Source organism: Schistocerca americana, chromosome 4 (genome assembly GCF_021461395.2).
Source record: "Schistocerca americana isolate TAMUIC-IGC-003095 chromosome 4, iqSchAmer2.1, whole genome shotgun sequence".
Lineage (NCBI taxonomy): Eukaryota > Metazoa > Arthropoda > Insecta > Orthoptera > Acrididae > Schistocerca > Schistocerca americana.
This window is the reverse complement of record NC_060122.1, coordinates 217,261,630-217,285,221: the sequence shown is the minus strand read 5'-3', so window position 1 is coordinate 217,285,221 and position 23,592 is coordinate 217,261,630.

Sequence of the window (23,592 nt, the reverse complement as noted above, 5' to 3'; positions counted from 1 at the left end):
CAATCGCCGCACTGAGTACTACGCAGTTCAAAATCGTCCGTCTCCCGTGTGTCACCCTGTAATACTCCGATAGAATTTCTAAAATCATTGGGGGAAGTAGCAATATATCGACTATTCGACAGTGGTGCTTAGAATGTGTGAAACTGGCAATATAAGATCAGACTTTCGATGAAACATTATCTACACAATTTCGAAGATAGCAAGAGCCGACATGTGCGAGAATTACTTCACAATGAGCTCCAGTTGTTGACACGAATAATATTCAGAAGACTGTAAAAGAAAATTGAGGATCTGTTTGGCTATAGGAAAAGTAAAGGCACCTATGAGACAGTTCTAACGCTGCGGTTGATAATGGAAGCAAGACTGAATGTTCAAATGGGTGTGAAATTTAATGGGACTTAACTGCTAAGGTCATCTGTCCCTAAGCTTAGACACTACTTAACCTAAATTATCCTAAGGACAAACACACACACCCATGCCCGAGGGAGGACTCGAACCTCCGCCGGGACGAGCCGCACAGCCCATGACTGCAGCAAGACTGAAGAAACATCAAGACACGATCATGGGATTTGGCGACCTACAAAATGTATTCTGCGATGTAAAATGGCGCAAGACGTTAGAAATCCTGAGAAAAACGTGAGTAGACTATAGGGATAGGTGGGTAATATACAAGAACCAAGAGAGAGCAAAAATATTGGAAGACCAAGTGCTCGGATATTAAAAGATGTTAGAAATTCTGTGAAAAATAGGAGTAAACTATAGGGAAAGGCGGGTAATATACAATATATACAAGAACAAAGCGAGAGCAAAAATACTGGAAGATCAAGTGCTCGGATTGAAAAGGGTGTAAGACGGGGGTGCAGTCTTTCGCCCCTAATGTTCAGAAGAAGCAATGACGGAAATAAAAGAAAGGTTCAAAAGTGGGATTAAAAGGCAAGATGAAAAGACACCAATGATAAGATTCGATCATAACGTTACCTTTCTCGGTGAAAGTAAAGAAGAGCTACAGGATGTGTTGAATGGAATGAACGGTCTAATGAGTAAATAATCGACTGAGAGTAAATCGAATAAAGATGAAAGTAATGTGCAGTAGCAGAAATGGGAACAGCGAGGAACTTAAGATCAGCATTGGGGATCACAAAGTACACGAACTTAAGTAATTGCATTACAAAGGCATAAAAATAACCCGTGATGGATGGTTCAGAAAGGACATGAAAAGCAGTCAACGAGGGCGTTCATGGCCATGAGGAGTCTACTGCTACTACACATAGACCTTAATGTGACAAAAGTATTTCTGACAACGTACGTTTGCGGCACAGCATTGTATGGTAGTGTAACATGGACTGTGGGAAAACCGGAACAGAAGAGAATGGAAGTATTTGAGATGCTGTGCTACAGGAGGATATTGAAAATTACGCGGACTAATAATGTAAGAAATGGAGAGGTTTCCCGTAGAAACGGCGAGGAAAGGTAGCCACTGACAAGAAGAAGGGACAGGATGACAGAATATCTGACATCAGGGAATAGCTACCATGGCAACTCTAGGTCATTTTTTATGTTTGTTTGATTACAGCAGCTTGTCGGTAACTCCACTGAAAGCAAGAGAATATAAATATATATTTCATGAATGAGAAACTCATATTTCTCTTATTGTCTTTTCTTATTACGATAGGCACATTCATTGAAACTTAACTTTTTTTGTTAAGGAGTTGCTAGTGGAGTGCTTGGGTACGGGAATATTGCTAGTTAGTGTCAGAAAAACATTAAACGAACGAAAAATATTATTTATTACAAAAAATTCTGAGAAATCAAGTGAAACTTTTTCTTATAAAATGGTTCTTTTCGGAACATTAGATTGTCTCTTATGGATAGGAATGCTATTTCTTTACAAAGTATTGAAAGGTTTTTTTTCTCCCTTTCTTTAAGAATGTTATTTACTCATCAAAATGGCTGACAGCCGTGCCCACACAACTTGAACAAGTTTTCTAGGTACAGTCAAGGCTGTCACGTGAGAAATGTAGTGGAGGTACTGTTAGGGAGGACAGATGGGGCTGGCATATGCTGTAGCGAACAATACAATGAGCTGCGACGACTGCTGCCTGCGTCGCTCGCTGCTGACAAATAACACAACTATCTCTTTCTATCTGGATTGACCTACGCCAATCAAACTCACCCTAAGCCTTGATGAAGTCAAGGACTCATATCCTGGCATAGTACACCAGTCAGATAACCAGTCCACCGCGATGCCACTCAATACTTGTTCGCAGGCGTTTAACTAGTACTCTATCTGTGTTCACACGGCACAATAAGTGTGACAGCCAACACAGTGTACAACGCTTAAGCGACTCTATGTAGAGTGTCACTCCGATTCGCTAATGATAGAGGTGCTCTCCCAGTGAAGTACTGAGGAGAGACTTTGTTCCTCACTGTTTGCGTATATGTAAGAGCGCACTCGCTCTTGTTACATGACCCTGCTCCAAGAGCGACAATGGAACGCCCCCTCTTTCTGGAAAAGTTGCAAGGGTATATCATTCACTGCCTTCCCTCACTCCTCTGACTCTTTGTGTCAGAAATATTCTGCCAATCAGCGTTGCTCTTTCAAACGGGAGAATGACGTTTCTTTTAAGTCGACCAATGTGGAAATCTGTAGCATCTCTGTTAGGTGTATACTGTCCTCCTGTGAGAACTCCGTAACTACACAGTCGAACACAGGGGTCATTATCCCTTCGCTCTGGCAAAAGCTGTGTTCTCTGTGGGCGGTCGCTTTGGCCAAAGTAGGTATGTTGTTGACCCAGCCCTCTGAAGGGACGATCTTCCCAGAGGGCTGGTTTCCTCTTTAGAACGAAAATTCCTGTGGCCGTCATGTTGTGTTCGCCAGCCTCGATTTTTTTCAACCACGGTGGGCACTTGTTATTTACTTATTAGATTTGCATATCGCTATTGTTTCTAGTTTTTAATCATACAATTTGTATTTTGTTTTTAAGCAAACATGGAGTTTAGAAAGGTTGATTTTCTTTGTCTTCGCCATTACGTGTCTGTTTTTCTTTTTCATTTCCAAAAGTTGTTTTTACAATATTATTTTTTCTAACCTCATTAGTGTACAGTATATCATGTCTTAGTGTTGTTATTTCTTTGCTTTAGTTAAGCTTTGTGTGAATGTTTGCAAAAGCTCTGTTGTGTCACTTTGTTTCATTTATTTATTTCTTTTATGTGTCACTGGTTTTTTCTTTTCTTTTATAGAATGAAGAAGCTTTTCTCTTAATTTTCAGTACTAATGTAATTATTGCAACAAAAATGGATTTATGAACATTCTTTACAGAAGGAAAATACTACTGCCTCTGTGTGTGTTGTAATTATTCGAATCTTGTTCTCGTGACCACTATGTGACCGATACGCAGAGGGTCGAAGCGTATTCCTACAGTCATCATTCAAAACTGGACCTTGAAACTTTTTAAGTAGGTCTTCTCGGAATAGTTTACGTCTATCTTCAAAAGTCTGCCTGCGTAGTTTCTCCAGCATCTCTGTGACTCTCTCCCACGGGTCAAACAAACTTGAGACTCTTCGTACATGCCTTCTTTGCATACTTTCAATATTCCCCTTTAGTCAGGGGTCTAGGGGCAGTGTCTTTGACTACTAATAAAAACGTCTTGGATCCCGGGTTCGAAAGTAGCCACTCCTTAAATTCTGAATAAAAACCATCAGCAGTGCCGATCGAAGACTTCCAGCGTAAAATGTAACCGTCCTTCTGCCAAAGGCCTTGTCAGAGAGGTCGGAGGAGCGGACGGAGTTTCAGGACGGTCTCTTGCCCTCGGGGTGGGAAACTTCCCAGAACCAGCAGTGATCAACAGCAGGAGGACGCAGAAATCCCTGCATTAAAGGCAAGTAATACGTATCCACAGGACATGTTGCCTACAAATTGAAAAAGAAGGAAGATCCCTCCATTGGCAAAAGGTTCTGGATTAGTCCTGCATTCGGATCTCTGGATGGGGACTGCCAAGTGAGAGGTGACCACAAGAAAAAGGTTGAACATCCAATGACGAAGTAATCTTCTACTAGTCGGAGCATCGAGTGTCAGAAGTTTGAACGTAGTAGGAAAGCTATAAAATCTGCGAAAAAAAATACAAATGCTCAGTCTGGATGTAGTGAGTGTGAGTGAAGTGAGATGGAAAGAAGTCAAGGCTCTCTGGTCCTATGAGTATAGAGTAATACCAACAGAAGCAGAAAATGTTACAGTGGGAGTAGGATTCGTTATGAACAGGAAAGTACGACAGTGCGAACTTTTGTAGTCACTGATAGGGTTGTTCTTGTCAGGTTTGACAGCAAACAAACGCCGACAACTATAGTTCAGGTATACACACCGACGTCAGAAACGACAGATGAAGAAATAGAGAAAGTATTTGAAGATACTGAACGGATAGTTCAGTGTGTGAAGGAGATGACAATCCAATACTCATGGACGATTGGAATTCAGTTTTAGGGGAATGAATAGAAAAAAGAGCTCCGGGGAAATATGGGCTTGGCAGGAGTAATGAGAGAGGAGAAATATTAATATTGTTCTGCAATAAATTTCAGATGGCAGTAGCGAATACTCCGGTCAAGAATCACAAGAGGAGGAAGTGAACATGGAAAATACCGGGAGACATATGAAAGTTCCAGCTCGATTACTTCTCTGTCTCACAGAAATTCCGAAATCAGGTAGTGGATTGTAAGGCGTACCCAGATGTAGATACAGTCTCAGATCACAGATGAATATGAAAGAAAGTGGAATACTGAATACTTTGATATGTCTGACGTTCGCAACGGCTGTGCGTACTGTGATATGGAACACCAGAGTACCCAGTTCAGTTGGAGTGGGTATCTCTAAAAAGCCAATCACAGATGTTGGACAGAGAAACATAGTGAGCCGTGGCGCTCGTTACTGGCACGCCAGTCTCTTGGATGTCCATTATCGATCCTTCGATGTTTCTTATCTTTGCTTGCCTTGTTGTTTTCCGCATTCGCGGGGCGAGTGGCAGTTGACGTTTGCTCGGGAGACTTGCTGAAACGCCGCGAGTTACGAGGTGGGAAGCAACCACGTATATGTGGAGTTGGTTGTACGCGGTCTGCCGGTTCAGGATGGAGGATATGTGTTGGCTGCCTGCCTGCCTGCTCTCGTGATTTTGCTCGCCGTGCCTTGCGATCGCCTAGCTTGGGTTGCTGCCTGGTGCATCCTACACGAGCCATACCGGACGTCCAGCAGAAGTTAAGCAGCCTTGTGTTTCTTTTAAAGAAAAGGAGCAAATGTATAAGACTTCTGTTTAACCAATTTTGGTGGCCCCTTAAGTGTGGCCTTAGCGTTTACACTGCCTTTGAGGAGAGCTAATTCTTTTAAATTTAAATAGTTGGGGTTCCCTGTCCTATATAATCTTTTGGGGCTTTTACTTCAATTTTCTCTTTGGGGTTCCTTCCTTGTGCTTGGTTAAATGTTTACTTGTATAGCGGGAAGTGACTCCTGGTTAAAACTCGGAGAAGGTGTTTGATATTACTGCTGCCTCCGGCATTCATCTTTTCAATTTAGTCATCCCTTCGAGCGACCTGGTGTCACTCCTCGTTAATTAATGCTGATTTCTGTGTACTTAATTTTGAACTTGCCATTTGAATTAATATTTTGGAGCGCAGTATTGCATTAAGGCATCCCCATTGTATACCACCTTGTGCCCTGGTCTAGTACCTTTATTTTCAGTGGCATGAGTTAGCTCCACTGCCAGTTTTGCTGATACGCTCCCTTCAAAATCTTGTCTTGTGTAAGTTTGCCCTATGTGTGTCTGGGAACACAGAGATGAGCTTTAGTGCTAGTCAGTTAATGGAATCTTCATTTAGGCTTGGCTTCCCCTGAAGAGTTTGAGTGGGGCGTAGTGTGTTCGATTTGTTATTCATTTAATTACTGTAAGTTTGTTTATTTAATGGGGAGCAAGACATTTAAAGAGTGTTGGTATTAACTCCCTTAGTTGCTGAGTGTTGCTAATTCGTTCCAAATGGCCTATTACTAATTCAATGGCAAGGCTGTTGATTAGTTGGTTACTGTGAGTTTAAATTCACGCTATTTATGTGTTGCCGAAAGTGTTAAAGTGTCTGTGTCGTGATTCAATCTCTAGCTACGTGTTCGAGCTAAATTGACATAAACTCTACATTGCCTCCTTAAAATTTGTTGCGAGCAGAAACCCTTAAGAGAACTAAGTTTTGTCACTGCTTATGTTAACCTTTACTGAGAGCAATATTTCAGGTAGTTAAATTTTGTCTTAAAATGTGTATTTCTCTGATGCAATAAGAGTGATAAAAGAAAAAAGCAAAGGGGCCTGGTCCTTCCTATTGTGTCCGGTTTGTAACATGTATCACTTAGGCACCGGAACGATAACCGTGGAGGAACCTTGGGTAACAGATGAACTACTTCAATTTATGGTCGAAAGAAGGAAGTAGAAAAATGTTCAGAGAAACACAGGAGCACAGCGATGTAAATCGTTTAGGAATGGAATAAAAAGGAATTGCAGGGTAGCCGAGGCAAAATGGCTGCAGAAATGCTGCGAAGAAATCCAAAAAGAAATTATCGTCGGGAAGACTGACTCGTGTAAGGCGTCGTGGTCTCCTGACCTTCGTTGCTTACATATTCCGTCCTCAAAACCATATTCTGCACATCAAGACGCTTCATTCGAACCCAAACGCGATAACCGAGCGGGGTGGCGCAATGGTTAGACACTGGACTCGCATTCGGGAGGACGACGGTTCAATCCCGCGTCCGGCCATCCTGATTTAGGTTTTCCGTGATTTCCCTAAATCACTCCAGGCAAATGCCGGGATGGTTCCTCTGAAAGGGCACGGCCGACTTCCTTCCCAATCCTTCCCTAATCCGATGAGACCGATGACCACGCTGTCTGGTCTCCTTCCCCAAACCAACCAACCAACCAACCAAACGCGATAAGATAAAGTCAGTGTTGTATGAATTCATTTAAACGATATGCAAATAACTAATAAATCGGAAGTGCGCACTGTGGTTGAAAAACTCGTGGCTGGCGTACACACACGCATTCAAGACACAACGATCACAAAAGCTTTTAGTTCAGGAGAGGCAAACACCACACGCCAGGACGCCAGTCCCTTCAGAGGTTTTCACAGGGAGCTCTCTACGTCAGCCGGTGGCCATCCGTGGAGCGGACAGCATTTGCCCGGGTGAAAGGGAAGAACGACCCCATGTTCAGCTTAAAAGCAAATTCCGCTACATTGTGTGGGAGCGCCCAACCTACGCATTCTTTACAAATATAGCACGCAGTTTCAGATACTTTCACAGGGAGACAGCAAACGCCAAACGCCAATGCTACAGATTTCCGGATTGGTCGCCTTAAACGAAATGTCATTCTCTCGTTTTAGAAGAACAATGCTGATTGGCAGACGATATTTCTGACGCCTTGAGCTGAAGGAGTAATGGAAGACACCAAAAGTATACCCCTTCACGTCTGGTGTGGAGAGGGGCCGTTCCATTGTAGCTCTTGGAACTAAAACACGTGACGAGAGTGTGCGCGCTCATACGTGTACTCAAAGAGCGAGGAACAAGTCTTTCCTCAGTACTTCACTGGGAGAGCACCTCTGTCGAGAGCGAATCAAAGTGCAACTCTATATTGAGTCCTTGCGATTAAGCATTGTTCGCTGTGTTGGCCGCCACACTTACTGTGCAGTGTGAACGGACAGAGTTATAGTTATACTCCTGTGAGTGAATTTTTGAGTGGCATCATGGTGGACTGGTTATCTGACACGTGTATCACACCAATAGTTAGACTAGCCGCGAATAGGAGTCCTTGACTTCATCAAGGCGTAGGTGGTGCAGGCAGCAGTTATTTGAGCTTACGATATTGTGCGCTACAGCTATTGCAAGCCCCATATTTCCTCCACAACAGTATCCTTCACTGCATTTCACATGCGACAGCCTCGACCGTACCTAGCAACATTCTAACGGATAATTATTCAAGGTGAGTAGGTGCGGCTCTCAGCCATTTCGCCAACTCAATAACAATCTTAAACTTTGTATAGAAATTTCATTAGCGAATCCTATCCATGAGAGGTAACTTCACATTCCAAAAAGAACCTGGAAATAACGTGTTTTGTTCATAACTAAATGTGCCATTGTGATTTCTCAGAATTTTAGCAAAATAAATAATAATTTTTGTTAGTTCCATATTTTTCTTACACTAACTTGCACTACTCCAGTACCCAAGTATCCCACTAGTTACGTAAGAAATTTTGTGAATTTTTGTGTCATTTCCTTACAGCGGACGACTCCAGAAGATATTTATTGCTGAAAGTTTTTCAGGCATTTCTCTTTAGAACGTTAGGAGCGTCTGTCTGACTTCTGTAGTAGTGTGGGGGTGGAAACTGCATCTTGCAGGAGTCACAGGGTAAAGGGTACATCTCAGATTAATCTGTTGCGCAGAATGACAGAATAGCACCCACACGTTCACCACAGAAAATGGCGACCCTGCCAGGATAAGTAAAATAGGTAATCTACCAAGACAGGAAAGTGTCAGGATAGTTAGGTACGGCAGGTCGCTTCAGTAGCACTTTGAAGAACTTCCTTTCATGTATTAAAGAGCTATTTTCGAAGATTGGGATCAGAATAGATACAGATAGTGAAGAAAGCAGAATTTTAGGGAAAAGGGCGTGTGTTATTGTGTTCGAAATTTTTGCATTTTATTTACGATTTTTGTGTAACTGTTAGGGCATAGGATTTTCAGATGATAGGCACAGACGCAGAGTGACGCAGAGACGCAGTGTGATGCAGCATCATATAAGTTAGAATTAAGAAATAACATCTTTCTCCCTTTGCAAGCGCACAGGTGGAGATTGGAGACTGTAGCAGAGCAGACAGAACATTAGACGAGAAGTCATGACGTTGTTGTTGTTGGTGGTGGTTCAACCAACTGGTAAGTGGTCGTACAGTGTTGTAGATAGGGTTGTGGTGTCTTGAAAGAATTTCCATGTTAACGAGAGCACAAGCCAAAACGTTACGTAAAAGACAGCAAGTAGACAAGATGGGGGAGAATCAACCAGATAGACAGCAAGTAAACGAGCTTATTGAGAATACGACAGAAGGTGAACCTGAGAATAGGACAGACGATGAATCAGAGAATAGGACAGTCTGGGAGCTGTAGAATCAGCAGGCTCAGTTAGACTGGGATGAAATTGAGACAGATCAGACAGATGGGAATCGAAGCGACGAGAACATCGAATTTCCAGAATATGAAATCGAAGGTAGTGCACATTCTGAGCCAGAAATATAAAGCCCACGTAGGAAATGGCAAAGATTAGAAGCGAAACGAGCACAGGAAACGCGTTTGTTTGCCGCATATTCAGGGACAGAATACGAGTCAATACAATCAATGAACCGGCAGTTAGCTAACGTTCAAAGAGAAGTAGACAGTGAGGAAGAGGGGGAACATTTAGAATACGCCGAACCTATCGTACACATTCTAATTATGCCCCAACAGCAGACACAGGATTTTGCGGAGTTACGAGCGCCACGAAAAGGTTCCGTAACAGACGCAACTGTACCTGCAAACACAAGACGTACACAACAGAGAGGGCAGAATGCGGAGTTGTTTGCACCACGTAATGATTCAATGACAAACGCAACTAGTCCTCTACACAGACAGCACGGGTTATTGCAGTTATCAAACTTAGAAACGCCACAGCATAGACCAGTAAACGACGTAACTGACCGAGTAGAAAACAATAGATCGAGAACACATAGTTCAGCGGAAGGTAGTGTTACAGGGCAGCACGCGACCATGGAGATGTTACAAATAATGAACGCTAGTATGACTAAACAGAATACACAGATAACAAAACAGTATCAGGTACTGAAACAGGATAATTAGGCTATTAAGACACAGATCCCACAGGTTAAACTCCAGATGGAAGAGGGGATCGCCAGAATTGATAGTCACATCACTGAGATAAACAAAGAAGCGAAAGAATCTAGAGAAAGAATTCAGATACTGACACAAGATCAGCAGCAATTACGCACTGACGTGGACAAGGTCCAATTGGACATCGTAAACGTTGATAAAAAGGTGGAACGTTTTATAAAAAGAAAAAAACTCGAACAGCAATACAAATTTCGGAAGAACAAGCAATTCAAAGCAAGGTCGCAAAGGTTGCACTGAAAAAAATATGATCAGCGGATCAATAAAATAGAACTTAAAAACAAAGATCAGTTTGAAAAGATTCGAACAGAGTTGATACAAACTATCGACGAAAAGATAGAGACCGATTACACCTGTAGCGAAACAACTGACACATCAAGCATTAATGCAGTACACGAACACGCGCCGTCTAAGAAAGTTCAGGTAGAACCAAGGCTAGATGTAACACTCGCGCAGAAATCGAAACAGAAAACAGTAATACATGACATGCCACAGGACCAGGCATAGTATCTACAAAAACGGAACACATACATTCAGCCAATACCAATCGGAAGACAGGCAACTGAACCAGTAAATCCAATGACACAACATAATAGCAGCACAAGTACTATACCGCGAACGACGAGAGTAGAAACACACGAACAACACTTTAGTTCGCCAATGATACGACATGACGCTGATATGAGTCAGGAAATTCAGAATAGGCAGACAGGCAGTAGATTACCAGAGAATAAACACGACTACACAAGCAGTGGCAGATTATTTGAGTCCATGAATCAGCTACAAACCGGATTTATGAATAGATATGATACAGACCACTTCCTTACAGTTAGAAAATTTCAACATTTCAAGGAAGAAGGAGATAGCTTGCATGTACGCACATTCAGCGACCCGTTTCAAGTAGGCTTACCAAATTTCAAGTAGGCTTACCAAACCACTGGAGTGTAGCTCACAAACTTGACTCCATTTGTGCAAACATGTCAGGGACAGTAGCAGAGGTGATGCAAAAGATCACGACTACCTGTACGTCTTACCTACAGTTCAGAACAGCATTTCTCGAAAGATATTGGTCTAAGGAGGCGCAAAACAAAATTAAATACGAGTTGCTTCAGATGACACCATATGAAAACTCAGGAGAGAAAAGCATGGTAAAATTCTTTGACACAATGGGCAAAAAGAATCAATGCCTAGACAAACCATACAGTAACGGAGAGCTGATACGTTTATGTAGAGTGAAATTACCGGTAAAGTATCAACAGGCGACAGTAGGAAAAAATGAAAATACCGAAGAACTCAAAGAGGTTTTAGGGGAACTTGAGTTTATGTTTAAGGAAACGAGGTGAAAGAAAAAAGAAAGGAAAGGGAACAGCAAAAGGAGAGGACTAGGAACAAATATTCCAATAATAATAACCGTAATCTTAACACCAATAATTTCAGGCAATTTAACAGACAAGGACAGTGGCACAACGGAGACAATTGGCATAGAAACGATAACCAGAATAATTGGTACCGAAATAGGAACGGTAATGGACACTCATACAGTGGCGGATATGGGTTTAGGAATCAAAATGACAACGGTCAAGGGTACTTTGAAAGAGGTCACGATGTTAGAAACAGCAACTGGCGAGACCAGGGCGCGAATAATTACAGAGGAAATTATGGTCTACAGAGACAAGGACAACACAGCAAAGAGAAACCAGGTGTAGAAGTTAGGCCACCAAATATTGCAAAACGCAAAGATTGAATTGAAAAATGCAGAAGAGGTTAGGCAAACTAAAGTCCACCCTATCCTATACTAACCACTAAATAAAAGTTAAATTAATAGATTAACAAAATAACGCAATTATAAGAAAAAGAGACACAATACACACTAACAATCTCTTGTAGTGTCAAGTACACTACAATATGCTCACAAACAATCAAAGGTACACAACAATTTAAAGAATCAAGAAGTGGTAGGACATAATTAGAATAAAGAAAAGAAATCATATATAATTATACAATAATTTTTGCCACTATCACAAAATTTTTGCATTATATAAAATCAGAGTTTTTTGTAAATAACAAATATATGTAATACAAAAATTGTAAATATTTCTACGTATTAGAGGGACATCACCACCAACACCAATCACCAGCTCCCTTAACACCAGATGCTTCGAGATAGCGACGGAGACGATACAGACATGTTGAGAAAGCACTTAGGGCGATAACAACAACATGAAGACTAACACCACACTGGAAATGCAGGTTGCAACCAGGTTGGACTTCAGAAGGACTACGTACAGTACAGACATTTCATATGTCACGACACTGCTACACAACGGAAGAGTGTGGGGAGTATCATGATACGACGAGACGACAATGAAGGTACAAAAAAATTACTAAGATCTACAAACTCATCAAGTAACATTTGGAAAGGCAGTCAGATCCTACAAATCCTGTATTACTCATACACTAAAATTCACATATTCCTAGCCCAAGAAGAACAGAAGAATGCAAGAAAGAAGAGATGGTTCAAATTGCTCTGAGCACTATGGGATTCAACTTCTGAGGTCATTAGTCCCCTAGAACTTAGAACTAGTTAAACCTAACTAACCTAAGGACATCACAAACATCCATGCCCGAGGCAGGATTCGAACCTGCGACCGTAGCGGTCTTGCGGTTCCAGACTGCAGCGCCTTTAACCGTATGGCCACATCGGCTGGCCAAGAAAGAAGAGAGGAACAGAAGACGCAAGATGAAGAAGGGCACAAGACAGCAAGATACCTTTCTCTTCTACCCTACAAAGCAAATTGCTACAAACGTCTTTCCATGAACTTTGATGCACGGAAACTACTACATCCACCTCTCCAAAAATAAAGATTGAATCGCCAAACAAATACAAGCAACCGGCAAACAGAATATTAAATGGTACGAACCAACATTATCTAGAAATAAACTCAGCAAAATGAACAGTATTCTCCCTACCACATCATCAAATTGCCATACCGAACCAGGTGTAAAGTACCAAGACGTCACAGCACAATATGGGGTGACGAGCGTCGGTAGTCAACTACAATCATCGAACTGCCATACTGTCCCAGGTGTGACAGCAATGGAGTACTAAGACGTCACTGTTTATGCAGTAAACCACAGTCATCATCATCGGTTAAAAGTACCACTCCATAATGACAATGTCAACAAGTAAGATCCGGCATTGCATGCTAGAGTGCTTCCCTTATGATTTGTGACACCCATACAAATGAGTCAACGTCTTCCAGTATTTCAGTGGGGATCGTCGAGCACAGAAACTGTTGCAGCAAAAAACGAAAGGCTGATAAAACACAAATGTAGAGTTAAGAAAATCATACATATTTGTAAAAATATTTTATCCATTTTTGTAAATGTTAATATTTTTGTTATGTATGTAAAGTCCATAATTTATAGATACCTTAAAACCTTTTGTAAAGAAACTTAGATAGTATAGTTATATAATCTCACAAACTCATGGAAAGTCTATTTATTTCTTTTATATGTAAAATTAGAAAAGGATTTATGCAGGATTTTTCTTCTTTAAGTAACAGTCAAAAACATCTTTCTGGGGTAATAATATTAATACCAAGGATAGAATTAAGAGGAAACACTTCTTCACTCTTAAAACAGTGATACAAATACTGCCTAAATAAATAAAACAAAGTCACGCAACAGCGCTTTTGTGAACATTCATGCGAAGCTTAACTAAAGAAAAGATATAACCACACTAAAACATGATACACTGTACACTATCGAGTTTAGAAAAATTAATATTGTAAAAACAAATTTTTGGAAATGAAAAAGAAAAACAGACACACGTCCTGACAACAACAAAGAATAACAACGTTTGTAAAGTCTATATTTGCCCAACAACAAAACAGAAATTGTAGAATTAAAAAACAGAAGCAATAGCTATTAAGAAATCATTAAAAAACTCTTAAGAATTGGAAAATCTAAAAGAACAATTTTCTCAGCATCGACAAACCCCAGACAAAAATTTTGTCAGAAGGAGGGAACTATGTAAGACGTCGTGGTCTCCTGACCTTCATTGCTTACATATTCCGCCCTCACAAACATATTCCGCACATCAAGACACTTCATTCGAACCCAAACTCAATAAAATAGTCAGTTTTGCATGAATTCATGTAAACAATATGACAATAACTAATAAATCGCAAGTGTGCACCATGGTTGAAATACTCGAGGCTAGCGTACACACACACACATTCAAGACACAACAGTAACAAAAGCTTTTAGTTTCGGAGAGGCAAACACCGCATGCCAGGACGCCGGTCCCTTCAGAGTATTTCACAGGGAGCTATCTACATCAGTTGGTGGCCACCCATGGAGCAGACAGCATTTCCCCAAGTGAAAGGGAAGAACGACCCCGTGTTCAGCTTAAAAGCAAATTCCGCTACATTGTGTGGGAGCACCCAACCTACACATTCTTTACAAATATAGCACGCAGTTTCAGAGATTTTCACAGGGAAACAGCAAACGCCAAACGCAATGCTACAGATTTCCGGATTGGTCGCCTTAAACAATACGTTATTCTACCGTTTTACAAGAGCAATGCTGGTTGGCATACGATATTTCTGATGCCTTGTGCTCAAGGAGTAATGGAAGAGTCTGAAAGCTATACCCCTTCACGTCTGGTGTGGAGAGGGGAGGTTCCGTTGTCACTCTTGGAGTGAGAACACGTAATGAGAGTGTGTGCACTCGTACACGTACTCAAAGCGCAAGGAACAAGTCACTTCTCAGTACTTCACTGGGAGAGCACCTCTGTCAAGAGCGAATCGAAGTGCGACTCCATATTGAGTCCTTGTGATTAAGCGTTGTTCACTGTGTTGGCCGCCACACTTATTGTGTGGTGTGAACAGACGGAGTTATAGTTAAACGCCTGCGAGCGAATTTTTGAGTGGAATCGCGGTGGACTGTGTGGGGCGGCGGGTGGATATAAGAATAAATGTTTTGTATTTATGCTGTTTGCCGTTCTCAACACTGGCTCTCTAACTACAATATTGGCAACGAGACCGTGATTAGCAAAACGTGAAGCCTGTAATTAGAATTCCTAGTGACCACTTCATCTGAGAAATACATTTATAGCTACAGCTTACAGCTTTAAGGAATTAGGAGATTGTCTGGGATTCATAATCAAAAACCATTCTCTCTAAAATGTTCACTATATTCTGAAAGTCACAGACCAAAAAGAATCCACACAATCCAACTACCAGAGAGGTTCAGAGTCTAATGCGCTGATGCCATTATAACTGTTCAAATTAAATGTTTAAGTGAATGCTCGCCATAATTTGATGATAATGTTCATCAAATGCCACGCTAAATAATGGTAGAATGTCTGTCCTGCGGCGGCATGTGAAAATACGACAAATGCAAAATGAAGATAGATCATTAAAGTCATCCCAGAATTTACACTTCACTCGAAAATGATTTCATGGTTATGCGTATCCCGAGTAACGTATTACGGCATCCGAGGCTGTTTATAGCAATGATACCGACGCGTAGGACGCGACTCCCAGCACAGGTGGTGCACTAATCAGCGTCTGAAGACAACTGAGGCCTTTTTTTTTCTTGCGCAGCGTCCTTACATATAAAGCCACGGTGCCGACGGCTAAGGGACCGCCTGATCAAATCTGGGCTAGTAATGCACCACTTTAAGTTATCGAGTAAATCATTGCTTCCTTTGCTGATGGCCGATGAAGCTCTCAATGTGTTATATCCTAGCCAGTAATGCCACCCGAGCCCGCTGCCAAAAGGTTGGCAGCATCAAAGTCCGGACGCCGTCCGCATAAGCAGCGCCAGCGAGACAGGAAATCGCCGCAAGTCTGCGCGCGCCACCGCTGGCTTCTGGTTTCTTAAGCGCTGGAGTCGTGAGCGCTAGGACAGTTCTGTATTCGCCGCTCAGTTGTATACTCGCCACCGAATTGTGTACTTGCTAGTCAGTTGTGTGTTCATCGCAGCAGAGTTGTTGTTTGTCGTCAGCCGACGCTGACCTAGCCGCTCCGACTCGAAGTAGACAGATTTCTGTAGACCCGGAGTTCACTACTGTGTTTCTGTATCTTCGGTAATAAAGATAAGTACCGACTTTTATTTAATCAGAGTGTTTGGGTTTTTCACCTTTCTGTTCACTGTTCCAGCGGACCGGTCGGCCCGCTATTAAAAGTGTGGCGGTGACTTTGTAAGCCGTTTCTACAGCGAATTGTTTGTCGCTACGAACGCCGCCACAAAACTGGCGACGAGGACTGCCGAACTCGTGTGCAGGGCTGGTTCAACTTGTTTCTGGTTATACTAATTATAGCGATAAAATTTTGGGGGCTGGTTTCATTTGTGTTCACTATGTCTGCCGACTTACAACAGTTGATCTTGTTACAGAGTCAGCAAATACAAAGTCTGGTGGAAGCAATCGCCAAACAAGCGGCTAATCCTCCAACACAAAAGGAACAAGCACAGGCAGCACCACCTTTCCGTGCTTTTGATGCATCAAGAGAAGAATGGCGAGAATATTTCGCGCAGTTGCAGGCGCACATGACAGTCTACAAAATCACAGATACTGAGCGGCAGCTTTATTTAATTTCCACTGCAGGCGTGGAAGTCTATCGACTACTTTGTAAGTTGTTTCCGGAATCCCAGCCAGAAGCTTTAGACTATGACGTTGTTGTTAACAAGCTTGCTGAGTATTTCGAATCGCGAGTTCATGTGGCAGCAGCCAGATTCAAGTTCTTCAGATTAAAGAAACTGCCGCATCAATCTAATAAACAGTGGTTAACAGATTTACGGGGCCTCACCCATCAGTGCCGATTTAATTGTGTGTGTGGAGCTTCCTACAGTGATGTCATGCTACGAGACGCTATTACTCAAAACATTGCAGATTCTCGTATTCGTGCTGCTATCTTAAAGTTGCCTGACCCGTCATTAGAGACTGTGATGAACATCATTGAAGCCCAAGATACTTTTGACTATGCTGAGTGTGAGTTAGATCAGCCATGTATTTCTCAAATTGCCTGTGCTAAGCAAGTTATGTCACGCCCGCGGCCCCACCGGCAGAGTCAGACTGTAAACACTAGCCGGCCGCGTCATGTTAAACACATTCGTCAGCCGCGTGTGCAAAATGATAGTCAAGTCTTGCCCTAAGTGTGTTCTTGCTCATCCTCGTGAACGTTGCCCGTTAAGAAATGCGGTTTGTCACTTTTGTCAAAGGAAAGGACACATCCAGACTGTTTGTTTGCGTAAACGCAAGAACAATTCTAGTGCTGCCCAGCCCATGGATATTCATGTTCTTCAAAGCCAGCCCGCCCAGAAGGTCGCGTTTAAAGACTCTTCCACGGTTCGTGTGGGTAATAAACTTGTTCGCAATAAGCCACCCACCCAGCCCTCTGCTATGCGACCCAAGCGTAATTCAAACGCTGTAAAAAGTAATGTACAGACTGCAAGTGAAGCGGGAGTTGTTGTTCCACCCGCCCAACACACGAGTTGTCGTAAGCAGCGAACACGCGCTACACGCGCTGATTTTGTGTCTTCCGCCTCCACTGCACCGATCCAGAGACAGTGTAATAAACTATTTGTGAAGCTACGCATCCAGGATAAGACCTTCAGTTTTCAATTAGACACTGGTGCGTCTGTGACTCTCATAAATAGTGCTACGTATGCGGCTATCGGCCGCCCTAAACTTTCAGCGGCAAAACATTCTTTGGCTACTTATAGTGGAGAACAAATTCCTGTGTTAGGTGTATGTAGCGTGCCAGCCACATTCCGTGGCAATACAAAAACAGTTTCATTCACAGTGCTCCGCGCTACAGACAGTGTAAACGTTTTCGGATTAGACTGTTTTGACTTGTTTGGCCTGTCTATCCAAGACAATGTGTTGCAAATTAATTCTGTTGTTGTTCCTCAAGACAGCATAACCGATTTGTGTAAGCAATACAGTGACATATTTAAAGACGAACTAGGTTGTGCTGCGAACTTTGCCGCTCATATTACGTTAAAAGATAATGCTCAGCCTCGATTTTTTCGTGCTCGTCCAGTGCCTCACGCCCTCCGGGCACCTGTAGCAGATGAACTTCGTCGTTGGCAAAACAACGGTGTTATTCAACCCGTTTCAGCGAGCCAGTGGGCTTCTCCCTTAGTTATTATAAAGAAACCGTCTGGCAAGTTACGTTTGTGTGCTGATTTTAAGTCGACAGTTAATCCTCAGACTGTCATTGATTCTTTTCCTTTGCCTAGACCGGACGAGCTGATGGATAAGTTAGGGGAAGCTCGTTTCTTTTCCAAAATTGATCTCCGTGAAGCATATTTGCAATTGCCCCTCGACGAGCACTCACAACAGTATTTTGTCATAAACACGTCGTTGGGGTTGTTCCGTTTTCTGCGTTTGCCTTTTGGTTGTGCGTCAGCTCCAGCTGTTTTTCACCGTTTTTTGTCACAACTTCTGGCTAATGTGCCATCGTGTTGCAACTATTTAGACGATATTGTTGTGTCCGGTCGGACGCCTGCTGAACATTTCCGTAATTTGGAGTGTTTGTTTACAGTGTTGTCTCAGGCAGGCCTACGTTGCAACATCGATAAATGTTCATTTTTCCTTACGGAGATGGAGTATCTGGGACATGTTATTAATGCTCAAGGCATTCATCCCTCCCAGTCACATTTAGCAGCTATTCGTGATTTGCCCGCCCCTCGCAATCTGCATGAATTGCAAGCAGTTCTTGGCAAATTGACATATTATATTAGGTTTATACCTAATGCATCACAGATTGCTGCGGATGATGTCTTCGATTCCTCTGACGACTCTTGCCATCAGATTGACGCCGATGAGCATCAATCCCTCCGGGATTTTCCGATTGATTATCGTCGGGTGGCACGTGAGACAGCTACGGATCCTCATCTGAGTTTACTATTACGTTTTGTTCAACGTGGTTGGCCGTCCAAGGCAAAGGACATATCGGATCCTGTGGTTCGTCGCTATTATCCGCAACGTCATCTGTTGTCTGTTTCGCGCGGAGTTTTGCTGTTACGCACCGAGAATGACCAGCTTCGTGTAGTGGTTCCCCAAGTGCTCCAATCCAAGGTCCTCGACTTGTTGCATCAAGGTCATTGGGGAGTGGTCCGCACCAAGCAGCTTGCCCGCCGTCATTGTACATGGATCGGCATTGATAAGCAGATTACGCAGATGTCTACAGATTGTTCGACGTGTGCCGAACACCAAGCTGCTCCGCCTCAACGCTATTTTGAGTGGGCACGCCCTGCCGGTCCCTAGCAGCGAGTACATATTGATTTCGCTGGTCCATATTGGCATTTTCGTTGGCTCATCGTGATAGATGCATTTAGTAATTTTCCGTTTGTTGTGCCCATGCAGTCTACAACGTCTGCACAAACTATACGGGCGTTGACTTCAATTTTTTGTATTGAGGGTCTTCCAGAAGTTTTAGTGTCTGACAATGGTCCACAATTTACCTCTGCTGAATTTGAAAGTTTTTGTTCTGCCAATGGCATTCGCCATGTTCTTACTCCCCCGTTCCACCCTCAATCGAATGGTGCAGCGGAACGTTTTGTACGCACATTCAAGGATCATATGGACCGCCTTCGTGCTACGCACTCTCGTCAGCAGGCCCTCATCACGTTCCTGTCGGCGTACCGGACCACACCACGCGACGGCCCTTCGCCTGCGGAGCTTCTCCACGGCCGTCGTCATCGCACCCTACTATGGTTGTTGCACCCCCCGGATCGACACGCCGCTTCTGAGCATCGCACGCGTTTTCAGCGCAACGACGCCGTTTTTTTTTCAGAGTTTATCACGGTCGCCGTCGTTGGGAAAGTGGTACCGTGATAAGTGTCCAGGGTCGCGGTTTTTATACTGTTCAAGGTGCTACTGGGGTGCACAGGAGGCATCAGAACCAGTTGCGCCGCGCTGGCCGCCCGGATTCTGCCGCTTGTTCTTTGTCCACAGATTTGGTCCGCGGCGGGTTCCAGCCGCGCCTTCCGACTTCGCTGCCGCCCCCAGGGCAGCAGCAGCAGCCGTCGCCGCTACCACGCCGACAGCCCGTCCCGTTGATGCCTCCCGCGCAGCTTCATCCGGGAGCGCCCCAGGTGGTCGCTCCGGCGCCTGCGGTCCCTCTTCAGTCGCCACCGCCTTCGGAGCTGATGGACGTAGACCCCTCAGCCGGGCCGCCTTCCCAAGCGGTGGCTGTGCAGCCTGTCCTGCAGCCGCTTTCCTTGGGCACCCCCAAGGAGTCTGACACCGCAGCGCCTTGTCCGGCGCCCACTCAGCAGCCGTCGACGCAGCGTCAGGAGACGCTGCTTCTCTTTGTGGGTCCCGACGCCCCGTCGCGTCCAGTACCAGAAGCTGCGCCCGTGGTCACAGGAGTGCACCCTGACCTCGGTTTTCAGTCGGTGTTTCCCGAGGCCCCGCGCAGCCAATGCTGGAGTGCGGACCGGGGACTGCCACCGACAACAGTGTCCGCCCCGGTCTCTTCTGCTACGCCTGCGGCCAGACCCCTCCCCCGCCGTCGACGCTCGCCACGTCATTATTCAACGACGGTGCGGCGATTTGGGGGGGAGGAGTGTTATATCCTAGCCAGTAATGCCACCCGAGCCCGCTGCCAAAAGGTTGGCAGCATCAAAGTCCGGACGCCGTCCGCATAAGCAGCGCCAGCGAGACAGGAAATCGCCGCAAGTCTGCGCGCGCCACCGCTGGCTTCTGGTTTCTTAAGCGCTGGAGTCGCGAGCGCTAGGACAGTTCTGTATTCGCCGCTCAGTTGTATACTCGCCACCGAATTGTGTACTTGCTAGTCAGTTGTGTGTTCATCGCAGCAGAGTTGTTGTTTGTCGTCAGCCGACGCTGACCTAGCCGCTCCGACTCGAAGTAGACAGATTTCTGTAGACCCGGAGTTCACTACTGTGTTTCTGTATCTTCGGTAATAAAGATAAGTACCGACTTTTATTTAATCAGAGTGTTTGGGTTTTTCACCTTTCTGTTCACTGTTCCAGCGGACCGGTCGGCCCGCTATTAAAAGTGTGGCGGTGACTTTGTAAGCCGTTTCTACAGCGAATTGTTTGTCGCTACGAACGCCGCCACAAAACAATGTAAATGTGCAATCAGCACACAGGTAAGTCAAATATTTTGGGCGAGATAATTAATTTAATTGCACTACACGCAGTAGACGAGCTCTGAACTTGTCCTTTGGAGATACGCTATCGCTATAGTTTTATAGTCATTCTGTTGAAACTTCTCACATTTTTATGATTATAGCGGATCTCCCTTCTACTTAAATTTAATCATCCTAGCTTTATTTATTCGCCTACTTAATCTATCTTCCTTCTTTAATTTCTAAGACAAAAACCAGAAAATCATGAATTTCAACTAAAATTTTAATTTGTGAGATCCAGAATACTGTTTCTACTAAATTATTATGCAAAAGGAATCTAAATATCAATTTTTAAGTTTCTAGCTCTTTTCTATTGCGCCAATGATTTTTACAGAAAAACGTCCAAATTTCGAAAATGGTTAAAGTTATTGAACTGATATTCAACACATATTGATTCTGTATTACTCCTTACATGCTAGAAACGTTTCAGGTTATTTACTTCATTTTAAAGTATTGCGCAATATTTATGATGTCAGAGCTAGTTACAGCGGACTATATGAATTTTATAAGGCGTGAGTATGCTGCTTCCCCACATCACCCTCTACTTAATTTTTCTGAATGCAAATGAAAAAAATTAATTACAAAAAGGGAAGCAAGAGTACACCTTAGCTCCCTAAGAAAAATAAAAATTGAAATGTAAACATATAGAAATATTTAAAGAAAACTTATTACCTACTTCAATTATTTAAATTGTTGGGATGTTAACTGCCTCTTAAGCAACATTATCACTCAAAATTTATGCAAAAATTAATGAAACACTTTGGCATACATATTGCCTTAGACAGACAAACATAAAAATATGTAAAATTACGAAAATCTTAAATCCATTAAATTGTCTGTAAATAGTTTTACATACACAAATTCAAAGAAAATAACACAGTTATTCATGATACATAAACAGATAATTACATCTCAGCAGTCTTTTCTAAACCTGAAAGAAAATTTTACAAATCATGACAATTTCATTTTTACACACGTGGTTGTAGCCGCTTTGGCTGGCGTTTTACACTTCCATTCACAAGGGTAGAGGAGGGGAAGTTGCTATGGTGTGCGTCCTTCACGTTCACTCTAAATTACATGGGGAAAGGGGAGGGGTCACTGTGAGTTGTGTCCAAGTCACTCCACACTTTCACGCAGCTACCAGGCTGCCATTATCTGGTTTGTCCTGTAGAACAAACAAAAAGAGTGCCTCAGACTCTGTTCATTTAAAATCTAAGGGTGGGTCACAATGAAATGGGGATATATATATATATATATATATATATATATATATATATATATATATATATATATTATCTTTCAATATGTTGCTGGAACAAAGTTAACAGAACTTTTTCAATTTTACTCTTGCGGTTACTTAACTGTCATAAAATCGGTAAACAAATGGCTCAAAACGCCGTTAGTCACGTACTAGAGAAAATTTATGCTCAAGGCATACAATCATAAATCCTATTTAATCTCAATTTATTATTTCTGGGCCAGAACACTGAACCAATGCTCGGTACATTCTTGATCCATTTTTATTTTATTTGCTTAGCTGACTCATCTTCGATTACCTTATTCTTAGAGATAGTATGAGTATATTTGATTAGTAGTTGTCTTCTCAGCTTCTTTGTACATGTGAGTAACTTGTGGTAATAGTACAGTTCTGAGTGTTCAAAACACACTACGTTTAGTTGACTACTAAATCCACTTATTGGTCTTCTGCTGCTGTGTCAGTTCCACATCTGCAATTATGTACTTACTTATTTTGCTAATATATGAACTTAAGTAATACTCACTCCATTAAAATTTAAAGCATAGGATGGCACATTTATTTCATATTTATAGGGTATTGCAGCTGATCAGTTTGCTCACGTTGCAATCCATTTCCACTTGATTGGATGCTGAAACCACAGGTAGTCTTTCTCGACCTACCACTAAAGTGCATTAAGTAATTATGGCAGAGCGTAATGCATAATTCCTTAAACCTATAGGAGATCATGAGCTGCTCTGTCTCATCTAACATAAGGGTACATATGGTCGCATTCACGCCTCCAACTCATAACCTCAGTACGTGTAGGTGTGTCCTGTCACACACTACACCAAATAACGGCCAGCTCCAACCTTATAAATATTTCAAGGACGTGTCCTTCACGTCTCAACAACAAACACTGTTCAATTCTATTACACTGCCATTCCTTGCTATACAAGGTGTGTTCATTCTTACAAATTATCTGCGTATTTTTCATAACACTAAGCAATCTCTTTTACTATTAATTAGTTAGCTCCACAGCATACAATAGGTTTCACTGCCACTTCAGATCGTGCTTGTACACGAATTTGTATATCTTTTTAAATTACTGTTGGTGGACCATTTCCAATAAAACAACAACTTTTTACTTATAATATTACCAGGGTTCTATACATACTTGTTACTCAAATACCTTTGTATCTTAATTACATCATACTTCTCTGTTGTTTATGTCACT